We start from the raw sequence: 15,894 nt of genomic DNA, 5'->3' as shown, positions 1-15,894 counted from the left end.
TTCTTGTGGCCTCATGATGAATCCGTAGATTCTCTAGACAAGTCTACCCCGGCCACAGGTCAGCCAAATCACAGTTCCACTGGGGGCACCGTCGTGGAGGCCTTCAACCACAAATCCAGCCTGTAGCTGGCAGGTTCCAATCAGTTCCACTGGTTAGGCCACTCCACGACTGATACTAGGGTTGCGAGCCCTAGGCAGGAGCCTCGTGTGATTTCACAGATCACTCTTCTCACCACAACACCCCAGTGGCTAGTCTTCTCCACCAGTCAGCCCCGGGTACGACAATCCCTGGTTCTGCCACCTCACAGGCAGGCTAACACAACAGTGTTCATCCGGGGGGGTGACTCACAGCTTCAGCAGCAAATCCGTGGAGGTTCTACGGCTGCCTTGGGTAGACTGATCCAACGTCCGATTCAGCAGTCCCAGGTCGACTCTGTAATCAGACACGTCATCAGTACTATTTACACTCTAGGGCACTTCACTCACAGGCTTAGACACAAACGTCCACCTATCCTCTCCATAGATGGCGTTGCTGTCTAAGCGCCACCTCACCAGAGGTCAGCAGCGGCTGTGTTTTCAGCTGATCAGGACGGGAAACCAGCCCCCGTGGCTGGTATATCTCGTCCTCACTAGATGGCGTCGTCCATTTGGAGGGGGTTTCGGGAGCTGACCCACAGATGGCGCGATCGTCACTGCTCCGCGCTCAGACGCTGGGCTCAGGTCCATAACAAGTAATAATTGTAATTACGAAGCAATAAGATGCTTATCATAACATACTAAGAAGGTTAGGTAAGGTCGGTGTTTTCTATGAAGCTTTTCAATGTAAACTAAAGATTCAAAATAAATTAGTATGTCACATATGCACGTATTTAATAGGTCAATATTGATTATACGAAAATGCGTGAACGGGTTGTAAGAGGACGAGGGGACGTTGGAGAGGGGGATGGTAGGGAGGATGAGGAGGATGGGGGAGTGGGGAATGGTTGGGAGGATGAGAGGACAGAGGGAGTGAGGAATGGTTGGGAGGGCGAGGGGATGGAGGATGGGTCAATTGTGAGGACTGGGAGACAGGGGAAATGTGATGTGGCTCAGCAATGTACATGCGTTGCTGAACCACAGCAAAGCGTGGCCGGGTACAGCTAGTCTGTATAAATAAAAATGTATATGTTCGTTTGTTCAAAACCGCTAATCTCCAAAAGTTCTTATTCGATTGCTTTGAAATTTTCACACAACATTCCATTCACATCCGAACGGGTTTTTATATAAATACTATATTGATGTTACGTCTGTGACAGGAAAATATATGTTTTTTTGAAAAACTGTGTTTTTCATTTGAGGGAAATCTTTGAAACCTTTTTACCGATTGTTTTAAAATTTTGACACAACAGTGCATTCGAATAAGCACATGTTTTTATCGACCAAGTATATACATGCCTCACCTGTGACAGGAAAAAACATGTTTTTTTTAAAACAGCGCCATCTATTGGCTATAAGAGCAATACACACTGTAATCTCCGAAAGTTCTGCATTGATTGCTTTGACATTTTGACACAACGTTGCATTCGAATAGGCACATGATTTTATATACCTTCTATATACATGTCTCACCTGTGATTGGAATAAACATATTTTTTTGAAAAAACAGTGCCATCTGTTGGACATAAGGGCAAAACACTTGTAATCTCTGAAAGTTCTTCACCAATTGCTTTGAAATTTTGACACAGCATTATATACGAATACGCACATGTTTTTATATATCTACTATATAGATACCACACCTGTGAAAGGTAAAAACGTGCATTTCTGAAAAATAGCGCTATCTGTTGCATGTAATAGAAACACATGCTGTTCTAAATTTGTTCCTATTACATTTTAATGCTTCTGATTGCATTGACAATTTGAATTTTCAAAGATTTCAATTTATTTTAACTTTGATTTAATTTTTGTGTGTGACATTGCATTGAAATTGAGCTCTGTTGTTTACCATACCGTTCATTTCATGAGTATAGTTTACTTTTGTATTTTCTCATTGTTTCATTTCTTTTTTTTTTAACTTTTTTCTTATATTTCAGTGATGGGAACATCAGATTATTTGATGTTCCCAATTTTCTGAAGGAAACATCAAATCATTTGAGAATGCATTGGGCGAGGGAGTGGGGAATGGTGGGGACTACAAGGGGATGGGAGTGGGGGATAGTGAGGAGGATGAAGGGACAGGAGTAAGGGGTAATAGTGGGGAGGACGAGGGGACGGGGCAGTTGGGGATGGTGGGGATGAGAGGATAGGGGAATGGAGAATGATGGGGAGGACAAGGAAACAGAGGAGTGGGGGTTGGTGGAAAGAACGAGGAGATCAGGGCGTGGGGAATGGTAGGGAGGACCAGGGGGATGGGGGAGTGGGAGATGGTGGGGAGGAGAAAGAGATGGTGGAGTGGGAAATGGTTAGGAGGTCGAGTGGACGCTGGAGTGGGGGATGGGGAGGACAAAGGGACCGGGGAAGGGGAAGAATAGCTCCTAAATGTGGCTCAGCAATGCACATGCGATGCTGAGCCACAGCAACGCGTGGCTGGGTACAGCTAGTCTATATAAATAAAAATGGACATGTTCGTTTGATCATAATCGCTAATCTCCGAAAGTTCTTCACCGATTGCCTTGAAATTGTCACACAACGTTCCATTCACATCCAAGCGGGTTTTTTATATACATACTATATAGATGTCACATCTGTGGTGAGAAAAAACATACTTTTTTGAAAAGCTGTGTTTTTCAAGTTTTTTTCAAGTGAGGGATATCTTAGAAACCTCTTTACCGATTGCTTTGAAATGTTGACACAACATTGCATTTGAATAGGCGAGAGTTTTTATATACCTACTATATACATGACTCACCTGTGACAGGAAAAAACATGCTTTTTTAAAAAAACAGCGCCATCTGCAGGACGTATGAGCAACACACGCTGTAATCTCCAAAAGTTCTTCACCGATTGCTTTCAAATTTTGACACGACGTTCCTTTCAAATACGTGTGTGTTTTGATATAACTTCTATTTAGATGCCATAACTGTGACAGGTAAAAACATGCATGTTCTGAAAAACAGCGCCATCTGTTGCACATAAGAGTAACACACGATACAAGATACATTATGATTCAATTTCAATGTTTCCAATTGCATTGATCAATTGAATTTTCATAGATTTTGATATATTTTTATTTTGATTTACTTATTTTGTGTGACATTGCGTTAGAATTGAACTGTGTTGTTTACCATACCGTTTATTTCGTGGGTATAGCTAATTAGATTCTTTTTTTCATTGTTTTTCATTACTTTTTTTTTAGCTGTTCTTCTTATTTTTCAGTGCAATTGGTCGTGAAATTAAGCTGTGTCGATTGATCGGCGTTTAAATTAAAAAATTTCGTTAGTATTTTTTGTTTTTATTTTGAAAACAAGAAAATGGACAACACGTTTATTTCACAGCTGCAAATGTCCAACAAACAGCTATGAATCCACCGGCTACAGCAAAGTTAACTGCTTTATTCACGTTATGTCAAAATGACGCGTTTGCGAAAACATTGCTGTATTCGGAAGTGCCTACGTATTACACATGGAATACCAGTAGAAAATCATTTAAGCGATGTAAACGAGAAGAGCGAGTCGATGGACAACCTGGCATATTCAAACAAACTACGATAGGCAGACTGTACACCGTGCATTCCAATCAAGATGAATGCTTCTTTCTTCACTAGCTGTTGGTAAATGTCCCCAGTCCAACGTCTTTCCAGCAATTGAGATTTATCAGCGGCGTAACACATGCCACTTTCCGTAGTGCATGTCAAGCTCTGAATTTATTGGAGAACGACCGACACTGCGTTGTATGTAATAATGACACGTCCAACATGTCACATCCAAATCAAATTCGTGCATTGTTTGTAATCATATTGACCACCTGCTCTCCTTCATCTCCAACAGGGTATGGGAGAAACACAAATCGCACATGGCTGAAGATATTGTCCATCGAATACGCAAGGAAAATACAAATATGAACATGAATTTCACAGCAGAAATCTACAACGAAGCGTTAATAATGCTTAAAGATTTGTGATTAGAAATCGCGAACAAAGTTCTCAATCAATTGGGAATGCCATCACCGAATCGATCTGCTGCTGCTTCGTTCAATGTAGAATTGCGTCGTGAACAAAATTACAACACGGGTGATCTGTTGTCGAATGTGCAATCAAATATTCTTAAGCTAACGCTTGAGCGGGCGAAAAGGCATTTACAATCAAATAATTCAAACTGTCAATAACGGGTTTGGAGATATCTTCTTAGATGCGTCAGGAGGAACTGTAAAACCTTTCTAATTAGATTGATTTTGACAGCATTTCGATCCCTAAATGGCATAACCTTAGCTCTTGCATCGTCCGGAATAGCTGGGACATTGCTACCAGGAGGAAGAACTGCTACTTCGGCTTTAAAATTGACATTGAACATGCAATTCATTGAAACTCCCACGTGCAACATTCCCAAAGCATCCGGCATGGGAAAAGTATTGCAGAAATTTAAACTTATTGTTTGGGATAAATGCACAATGGCCCACAAAAAATCGTTCGAGGCTCTTGATCGATCATTGCAAACTTTGCGTGGAAACATCAGACCATTTGGGAACGCATTAATATTGCTTGCAGGAGATTTCATGCAAACATTACCTGTAATTCCTCGATCGACACCAGCGGACGAAATAAATGCTTGCCTGAAATATTCTACTTTGTGGCGCCATGTAAAGATGCTAAAATTAACTACAAATATGCGTGTCTAACTGCACGTAACTGCAAAACGACTCATCAGGTGAGATATTCTCACAATAATTTCTGGAAATTGGGAACGGAAACTTGGCAGTCACATATAAGTCCGTCGACACTGCGGTGGAAGCAGATGAAGCGGTTAATTATCCAACAGAATTTTTTAATTCATTTGATCTGCGAGGGATACCACTACTGCACGAATTGCAATTAAAGATCGGCGTGCCAATTATCATGTTACGAAATATCAACTAGCCAAAGCTTACCAATGGCACGTGGCCTGTAGTAAAAAATTTATTCAGCAACGTCGTAGAAGCAACAATCTTGATAGGACCTTTCAAAGGTGAAGATGTTCTCATTCCTCACATTCGTATGATTCCAACGGATTTGCCATTTCATTTAAGAGATCGTAATTCCCAATTCGATTGGTGTTTGCAATCACCATCAACAAACTCAGGGCGAATCTTTAGAATTGTGTGGTTTAGATCTAGACACGGATTGCTTCTCACATGGACAATTATATATTACGTGTTCTAGAGTCGGCAATCAGACAATCTCTATATCTTCACAGACAGTGGAACAAGAAATTTTTTTTATTTCCAAAAGCATTGTGAAAATAAACATGTAAGAAACATGCATTTATATACATATATATATATATATATATATATATATATATATATATATATATGTCGTACCTAGTAGCCAGAACTCACTTCTCAGCCTACTATTCAAGGCCCGATTTGCCTAATAAGCCAAGTTTTCCTGAATTAATATATTTACTGTAATTTTTTTCTTATGAAATGATAAAGCTACCCTTTTCACTATGTATGAGGTCAATTTTTTTTTATTGGAGTTAAAATTAACGTAGATATATGACCGAACCTAACCAACCCTACCTAACCTAACCTAACCTATATATATAGGTAAGGTTAGGTTAGGTAGCCAAAAAAAGCTAGGTTAGGTTAGGTTAGGTAGGTTAGGTAGACGAAAAAACATTAATTCATGAAAACTTGGCTTATTAGGCAAATCGGGCCTTGCATAGTAGGCTGAGAAGTGAGTTCTGGCTACTAGGTACGACATATATATATATATATATATATATATATATATATATATATAATATATATCCCCATTGCTTCTGAGACACTCGGTGCCTGGGGTAAAAGTGCTACCAGTTTTTTGAAGGAACTGGGTTCTAGGCTCATTGAAACAATAAGGGACCCTAGAGCTGCCAGCTTTCTTTTCCAGCGCCTCAGCGTGGCGATACAGAGGGGAAATGCGCACTGCATCCAGGGTTCCTGCCCGCCATCTGAGGAGCTGGAGGAAATCGACAACCTATGATAACCATCTTTGTAACCTATATGTAACTCCTTTTTTGTAACAAGGTTCAAATAAAGCAAATATATATGTGTACATACAAAAGAATGGGGGTGGTAGGAGAAGATAATATTAGTGTTCAGTGAGAGACCACAAGGTCTCCTCTGAATACTTTTTATTTTCTTCTCCGAGGCTATGTGTCCCCACATTGGCACCAGAGGTGGTACCCTCACAAATTTAAAAAATTTATATATATATATATATATATATATATATATATATATATATATATATATATATATATATATATATATATATATATATATATATATACAGGGAAGGGAGTACCACCTCTGGCTGGAAGAAGGGGGACCCATAGCCTCGGAGGAAACCACACATAACGCATTGGAGGGAATGTAGGTCCCCTTCAATACAGTTTCTGTGTGCTTTTCTCCTACCACCCCCTTCTTTTTTTTTCCTTTATTGTGTATTTAAAGGTTACAAAACATACAAGACAAATGCCTAAAGGTTATGGATCTCTTGAAGCTCCTCCGCTTCTGGACAGGAACCGAGGACGCAGCAAGCCTTTCCCCTCTGGATCGCCACACTGAGACGCTGAAACAAAAAAACTGGAAGCCCTTGGGTCTCTGGTGACGACATTATATATATATATATATATATATATATATATATATATATATATATGTGTGTGTGTGTATATCACAAAAATAAACACGTGATAAAGAATGTGACAATGTCAGACCACGGAGGAAAATGAAACAGGAATTTCCTTAAGTACTTTCGTATATTAAATACATCTTCAGAAGGAATGATTTTACAGATATATATATATATATATATATATATATATATATATATATATATATATGAAAACTCACACCCCAGAAGTGACTCGAACCCATACTCCCAGGAGCAATGCAACTGGTATCTACAGGGCGCCTTAATTCGCTTGACCATCACGACCGAACATAAGGAAGTGATAGCCGAAGCTATTTGAACCACTTCCCCGCCGGCACTCGGATGGTAATCTTGGGCAGAGCATTTTATCAAATCACCTCATTCTTTGGGGCACACGTGATAAAAGCACAAGTTGTATATATATATATTGTGACGGTGTTCCTCCCCCTTATATTTCTCCCACGCCTGCTGTAAGAGTCATGTCCACTTTACCCGAGCGTTCTCTACGTCGCAGGCATCAGTTTGATATATGTGGGAGAGTGTAATGTTCTCGAGGTATCGAGAAATTTATAAAAGAAGAGTATTTTGGGCTGTGGTATAGGCCCTTTAGGAAGCCAATATGGCGCGGGCTCCTCTGTTTTGCCCCAAAACTGTGTGACGTCAGTGGCACCAGATTGGTCACCGACAGCGATGTAGCACAGGGAGCCAATGCAAACCTCCCATGGCGAATATGACGTCACGAAGGAAGGGGGGTCCGGTCAGAGCGCCACGGTGGCGCCATCAGTCTGACACGACACGTCAAGGTGGACAGATGTGTGAAGGTTGATCCTGTCAATCTGACAGTAATACGCCACTCCCGTGGATCTTATGCTTCACCCGTAGTCTGCCAGTACGCCGGGAGGTCTTCCTTCATTCCATGTGTGGACCGAAGAGGGAATTGACGGAATATTGAGCATCAAGTGCTCCAGGGTCGGGTGCTGGGCAGGTGAAGTCTAGGCAGTATCGTCTGGGACGTCTGATAGCTTCACAGTGACGACGTAGCGGCTGGGCCAATCCACTGGGAAGCAGTGAAAGAAGACACTAATTGGGAATCCGTACGACTGCAGCCGAGACGTAGGCAGGCAGCCGTAATTGGGAGGAGAAGTTGACGGCCGGGAGACCGACTCCAACCCTACAAGACGTGGAGTAGGGGCACGGACCCGCGGAGGACAGAACACGGAGACGACGCGTTTATTTTGGGACGTTGATTGAGTTCCTGGAGGACACGACAGGGTGTGTGTGGGGGCGTTCCCTACACGAGGTAGGAGCCTGGACCAGGAGCTACAGCTCAACTCTCACCGGAGGATAGGTGGAAGTAGGTGATTCTAGTTTCCTTCCCAATTCCCCTTTAGTCAGCTATATTATTTAGCCAGAGTATTTTGTATGTCGCGAGCAAGGCTCACCTATGTCACAGTACAGCACCAGTGTGCAGAGTGGGGCTACATAGAGCACTCACGATATTTATGATTATTATTGGTGTGTGCAGGCACCCGGAGTAATTGATGAATTTACTGTGTTGATAATGTCTTTCATGAGACTTTAATATGATCATTTAGTGAGAGAATATATATATATATATATATATATGTATATATATATATATATATAAATGTACCAGTATTTGGTGTTAGGCTATGTGCCCAGTAACTATATTATTACCATTATTGATATCTATGATTTATCTATATATATATATGTCGATGCTTGTGTATTGAATGACCATTCATGTGTGCAGTGATCAATTGAATATTCGCCCATGAAAGGAATTACTGAGAACTCCAGTGATATATACTTGCATACGTAATCATTAAAAGAAGGGCAGAGTGTTATACCAAGATAGTGAATTATTGTGTTCATTAATATAGAAATGTTTGATTGAGCTCAAGATCAGTGCAGCGAAGTATTTACGTGCTATTGATATTGTGTTGTTTGAACATTTAGTGATCCTTGAGAAGTTAAAGAAACAGGCGCCTCACGCCAGGCAAACAAATAAACGAACATTCGCGCGGTGGGAGTCGCCCAGCTGATTTTGACATTGACATGAGGGGGAGCATTGCCAGCTTGGCGAGTTCATGATTATTTGTGAGAACGAGCGACTTCCGCATGAAATAACTGTTTGCTTATTGATATAATTATGTGATGTCTTGAGTTTTAAGTAAAACACAAAATACCTTGGCGTTTGTATCATCCCCTCCATATTGCTTGTGGCTATATAATACATGAAAGGAAATAGAGTGATAGAAATAAATACCTGCCTGATATCAGATCTATTGAGTGTGGTCTTGCCACTGCTACCACAATTCAACAAAACCACTGACGTGTTACTGGACACGGGAAACACCAGTTGGTGACCTTGTGGTTAGTAGTAGAGCCTAGTGTCGGGGCGGGCACACAGCTGTAAAGAGAACAAGCTGTGTTCTCACTCATTCTCGATCAGAGGCCGGTTGGGATTGACTGGGATACCCTCCTGGCGTACAGTGGCGCCGCGAGGATAGTGAAGACCCGCAGGGCTACGGTGAGTGACCTTGGGTATACTGTTACTCGCCCCTCTTACGGTGAACCCCGACAATATATATATATATATATATATATATATATATATATATATATATATATATATATATATATATATATATATATATATATATATATATACATACTCAAATGTTCAAAATTTTCATTATATGCTTCTTCACTTTCCTGGGGCTATGCCCCAGGAAAGGCATATAGCACAGTAGCTTACCTAGTATCAAATGGACAAGCCAATTTTCTCACATCATAAGCCAGGGTCACATCGTTTCCTTTGAAGAAACGGTCATTGCCACAACTGGAGTTGTGGCAATGGAAACGGTCATTGCTACAACATCACATTTCTCCCCCTCATGGTGCCAACAAATCTGAACTCCATAATTTAATTTTAGAGCACCGGCTAGAAAACGACATAATCACTCCAGAAGTGCATGAACAACTTCAGATTGCAGACAAGACCACCCTAGCAGCCATGAAGTTGAAGATCGAGCTAGCCAATATAGAAGGCGAACGTCAGAGGGAACAAGCTGACTTTCAGAAGGAAGCTTTTCAGGTAAGAGAACAGGAAGCTGCCCTCCAGAGGGAACAAGTTGAACTCCAACGTGAACATGAGAGAGAACAACTTCAACTCCTGGAAAAATGAGTTGCATTGGAGTGTGAACGTGACCAAGAGAGGCTAGAGCTCCGACGTCAAGAGCTTGACCTTAAAACCGCCAACTTCACTCAATGCCAGGAAGCTGAAGCTAACTTTCCGGTACATTTCAATGTACCGACATAGGATTTTGCCCTACTGCTAGGAGTAAGACTGGCTATTTTCTGATAAATGCACTAGGTAACATCCACTTTGAAGAAACAGTGGTATGCTAAGATAATGAGGCAGTACTACAGTGAGTGAGAAATAACAATAGTAAAACTCCTTACGTAAGTAACTTCATTAAGGAAATTAGAGAGTTATCAGCAGGATACAAACTGAGATATGTACCCACCAAAGATAATCTAGCTGACTATTTCTCCCGAGGCCTGACTTTATGGCAATTAACCAAAATAGAGATGTGGTTCAATGAATCTCAGTGGCAATTAAGTGACCAGTGGCCTAAATAAAAGCCACAAGTCATTGTGACCAATGTCACTGTTCCTACTGAGAATCCCAAACAGATTCTAAACCTGTTCTGATTGCTCTGCAGGTTCATATTGTATTATTCATTTCATGCATCTCCCTTTTGATATCCTCCAAAACCTGGGCAAACACTTCCATCATTTGGTCACATTGACTTTTCCCTGTTCTCTTAGAAGTCCTCACTGCCATGTTTGTCCCTGTTCATACTATGTCTTGATAGGGTTTGCCAGGAGGGGGGCAGAGAGAGAAAGAGAGAGAGAGAGAGAGAGAGAGAGAGAGATGGAAGAGCAAGAGAGAGAGAGAGATGGAAGAGCAAGAGAGAGAGAGAGATGGAAGAGCAAGAGAGAGAGAGAGAGAGAGATGGAAGAGAGAGGGAGAGGAGGAAGGTGGCTGATAGTATGGTCAAACCTATCACCTAGGTGCCAAATCCTGTTTGTGATACATGTGTGTGTGTGGGCTGTTTGAGAAGGGGTGGTGACTCAATGTCTTGAGGTGAGGAGTTGGTGGTAGCCTGTGTGTGTGTGTGTGTGTGTGTGTGTGTGTGTGTGTGTGTGTGTGTGTGTGTGTGTGTGTGTGTACTCACCTAGTTATACTCACCTAGTTGTGTCTGAAGGATCGAGCATTGACTCTTGGATCCCGCCTTTCGAGCATCGGTTGTTTACAGCAATGACTCCTGTCCAATTTCCCTATCATACCTGGTTTTAAAATTATGAATAGTATTTGCTTCCACAACCTGTTCCTGAAGTGCATTCCATTTTCCCACTACTCTCACGCTAAAAGAAAACTTCCTAACATCTCTGTGACTCATCTGAGTTTCAAGCTTCCATCCATGTCCCCTCGTTCTGTTACTATTCCGTGTGAACATTTCGTCTATGTCCACTCTGTCAATCCCTCTGAGTATTTTATACGTTCCTATCATGTCCCCCCTCTCCCTTCTTCTTTCTAGTGTCGTAAGGCACAGTTCCCTCAGGCGCTCCTCATACCCCATCCCTCGTAGCTCTGGGACGAGTCTCGTTGCAAACCTCTGAACCTTTTCCAGTTTCATTATATGCTTCTTCAGATGGGGACTCCATGATGAGGTGGCATACTCTAAGACTGGCCTCACATAGGCAGTGTAAAGCGCCCTAAATGCCTCCTTACTGTGTGTGTGTGTGCTCACCTATTTGTGCTTGCGGGGGTTCAGCTTTGGCTCTTTGGTGCCGCCTCTCAACAGATCAATCAACTGGTGTACAGGTTCCTGAGCCTACTGGGCTCTATCATATCTACATTTAAAACTGTGTATGGAGTCAGCCTCCACCACATCACTGCCTAATGCATTCCATCCGTTAACTACTCTGACACTGAAAAAGTTTCTTCTTACGTCCCTGTGGCTCATTTGGGTACTCAGTTTCCACCTGTGTCCCCTTGTTCGCGTCCCGCCAGTGTTAAATAGTTTTTCCTTGTTTACCCGGTCGATTCCCCTGAGGATTTTGTAGGTTGTGATCATGTCCCCCCTTACTCTTCTGTCTTCCAGTGTCGTAAGGTGCATTTCCCGCAGCCTTTCCTCATAACTCATGCCTCTTAGTTCTGGGACTAGTCTAGTAGCATACCTTTGGACTTTTTCCAGCTTCGTCTTGTGCTTGACAAGGTATGGGCTCCATGCTGGGGCCGCATACTCCAGGATTGGTCTTACATATGTGGTGTACAAGATTCTGAATGATTCCTTACACAGGTTCGTGAACGCTGTTCTGATGTTAGCCAGCCTCGCATATGCTGCAGACGTTATTCTTTTTATGTGGGCTTCAGGAGACAGGTTTGGTGTGATATCAACTCCAAGATCTTTCTTTCTGTTTCATTAAGTATTTCATCTCCTATTCTGTATCCTGTGTCTGGCTTCCTGTTTCCACTGCCTAGTTTCATTACTTTGCATTTACTCGGGTTGAACTTCAACAGCCATTTGTTGGACAATTCGCTCAGTCTGTCTAGGTCATCTTGTAGCCTCCTATTATCATCCTCTGTTTCAATCCTCCTCATAATTTTTGCATCATCGGCAAACATTGAGAGAAACGAATCTATACCCTCTGGGAGATTATTTACATATACCAGAAACAGTATAGGTCCAAGGACTGACCCCTGCGGGACTCCACTTGTAACATCTCGCCAATCTGAGACCTCACTCCTCACACAGACTCGTTGTCTCCTGTTGCTTAGGTACTCATTTATCCAGTGGAGTACCTTCCCTTTCACTCCAGCCTGCATCTCCAGCTTTTTCACTAGCCTCTTGTGTGGTACTGTATCAAAGGCTTTCTGACAATCCAAAAATCTGCAGTCTGCCCACCCTTCTCTTTCTTGCCTTATTTTAGTTGCCTGGTCGAAGAATTCAAGTAACCCTGTGAGGCATGACTTGCCATCCCTGAACACATGTTGATGCTGTGTTACAAAGTTCCTTCGCTTCAGATGCTCCACTAGCTTTCTTCGCACAATCTTCTCCATCAGCTTGCATGGTATGCAGGTTAGGGACACTGGCCTGTAGTTCAGTGCCTCCTGTCTATCCCCTTTCTTGTATATCGGGACTACGTTAGCTGCTTTCTCAATATCTAGCAGTTCCCCTGTTGCCAGTGATTTGTTATACACTATGGAGAGTGGTAGGCACTGTTCTTTTGCTCCTTCCTTTAGTATCCAAGGGGAGATACCATCTGGACCTATAGCCTTTGTCACATCCAACTCTAGTAAACACTTCCTTACTTCCCCGCTGGTAATCTCAAACTCTTCCAGTGGTTCCTGGTTAGCTATTCCATCTCTTATCTCTGAAATTTCTCCTTGCTCTAGGTGAAGACCTCCTGGAATTTCTTATTCGGCTCCTCACACACTTCCTTGTCGTTTGTAGTGAATCCTTCCGCCCCTATCCTTAATTTCATAACCTGTTCCTTTACTGTTGTTTTTCTCCTGATGTGGCTATGCAACAATTTAGGCTGAGTCTTTGCCTTGCTTGCGTTGTCATTTTCGTATTGTCTTTCTGCCTCTCTTCTCATCCTGACATATCCATTCCTGGCATTCTGGTATCTTTCTCTGCTCTCCAGTGTCCTGTTATTCCTATAGTTTCTCCATGTATGTGTTTGTGTGTGTGTATGTTTTGGAGGGGATATGATGAGGGAAAGAGAGGGAGAGGGGAGGGGTGGTGGGGATGGACAGTGCTGGAGGGGTGAGGCGAAGAGACTTGGGGTAGCTTGTGGCTGGGTCTATGGGGGGGGGGGGGGGGTATGATGTGTGGTGTGTGTGTGGCGGAGGGATACTGGTGAGGGGGTGGGAACGTGTGTGTGTGGGGGGGGGGGGTTCTGGTAGCAACTACTTTCTCACCTATGTGTGAAAAACTAGTCCCAAATGAGCCGTATATTTATCGAGATTCGTTTGAGTTAATTTAGCTTATATCCAAGCCTTAGTTTTATACTAAATGAACACTACACATTTAGAGTGACACAAGAGACTGACACTTACCGGCCACTTCAACCCCCCAAGTGCACAATAGGTGAGTTTATGGAGCAATCCGCGTTCAGTAGGCCTTGATTGCGCTCGCACCGCTGCCAGGCGCCAGGTTTCCTCCGTGACACTGATGTCGTACTCCTTGATTACTTGCTACTTTGCATTATCAGACACAATCACTGAAACAACTATTTCCTATCCGGAGTGCTACCCTTTCATATTACAGTTCCACAATGGTTTTCCTCGGTATCACTCAGATGTCACAAGTTATGAAAGGTTTTTCTAGGAGCGCATCAACAACGTGACCCTACCCTACCGCGTACCTTGTGTGTGTGTGTGTGGAAAAAATAAAACAAAAAATCAGTCGATTGATTGACAGTTGAGAGGTGGGCCGAAAGAGCAGAGCTCAACCCCCGCAAGCACAACTAGGTGAATACATAGACACAGGGGCTGACAAGCCTACATTAGTCAAACAAGCTCTTCAACCACAAACAATGACATAATGAAATGTGAAATATTTATAAACATAATGAAATGTGAAATATATTAACATAATAAAATGTGAAATATATTAACATAATGAAATGTGAAATATATAAACAATATACACATGTACATAATAATATAAACCACATACACATACAATAATATAGACTACTGTAGCAGAATAATGTTATAGAAAATTATAGTATTTTCATAACAGTACTATGCTGAGGTCATACAGTACTATGCAACGTATGTTTCCGTCTGGCTGGACACTGATGCCTCCACCTGGCTGGACACTGATGCCTCCACCTGGCTGGAAACTGATGCCTCCGCCTGGCTGGACACTGATGCCTCCACCTGGCTGGACACTGATGCCTCCGCCTGGCTGGAAACTGATGCCTCCACCTGGCTGGACACTGATGCCTCCGCCTGGCTGGACACTGATGCCTCCACCTGGCTGGACACTGATGCCTCCACCTGGCTGGAAACTGATGCCTCCACCTGGCTGGACACTGATGCCTCCACCTGGCTGGACACTGATGCCTCCACCTGGCTGGACACTGATGCCTCCACCTGGCTGGACACTGATGCCTCCACCTGGCTGGAAACTGATGCCTCCGCCTGGCTGGACACTGATGCCTCCACCTGGCTGGACACTGATGCCTCCGCCTGGCTGGACACTGATGCCTCCACCTGGCTGGACACTGATGCCTCCACCTGGCTGGACACTGATGCCTCCACCTGGCTGGACACTGATGCCTCCACCTGGCTGGACACTGATGCCTCCACCTGGCTGGACACTGATGCCTCCACCTGGCTGGAAACTGATGCCTCCGCCTGGCTGGACACTGATGCCTCCACCTGGCTGGACACTGATGCCTCCGCCTGGCTGGAAACTGATGCCTCCACCTGGCTGGACACTGATGCCTCCGCCTGGCTGGACACTGATGCCTCCACCTGGCTGGACACTGATGCCTCCACCTGGCTGGAAACTGATGCCTCCACCTGGCTGGACACTGATGCCTCCACCTGGCTGGACACTGATGCCTCCACCTGGCTAGACACTGATGCCTCCACCTGGCTGGACACTGATGCCTCCACCTGGCTGGACACTGATGCCTCCGCCTGGCTGGACACTGATGCCTCCACCTGGCTGGACACTGATGCCTCCGCCTGGCTGGACACTGATGCCTCCACCTGGCTGGACACTGATGCCTCCACCTGGCTGGACACTGATGCCTCCACCTGGCTGGACACTGATGAGTCCGCCTGGCTGGACACTGATGCCTCCACCTGGCTGGACACTGATGCCTCCACCTGGCTGGACACTGATGCCTCCACCTGGCTGGACACTGATGCCTCCGCCTGGCTGGAAACTGATGCCATCCAATAGCATTACACTCGTAAAGTGTTATCAAGAAGGAACAGTAGTATTATCAATTGCAATTCG

The sequence above is a fragment of the Procambarus clarkii genome, chromosome 36 (genome assembly GCF_040958095.1).
Source record: "Procambarus clarkii isolate CNS0578487 chromosome 36, FALCON_Pclarkii_2.0, whole genome shotgun sequence".
Taxonomy (NCBI): domain Eukaryota; kingdom Metazoa; phylum Arthropoda; class Malacostraca; order Decapoda; family Cambaridae; genus Procambarus; species Procambarus clarkii.
This window is presented reverse-complemented; position numbering follows the sequence as displayed.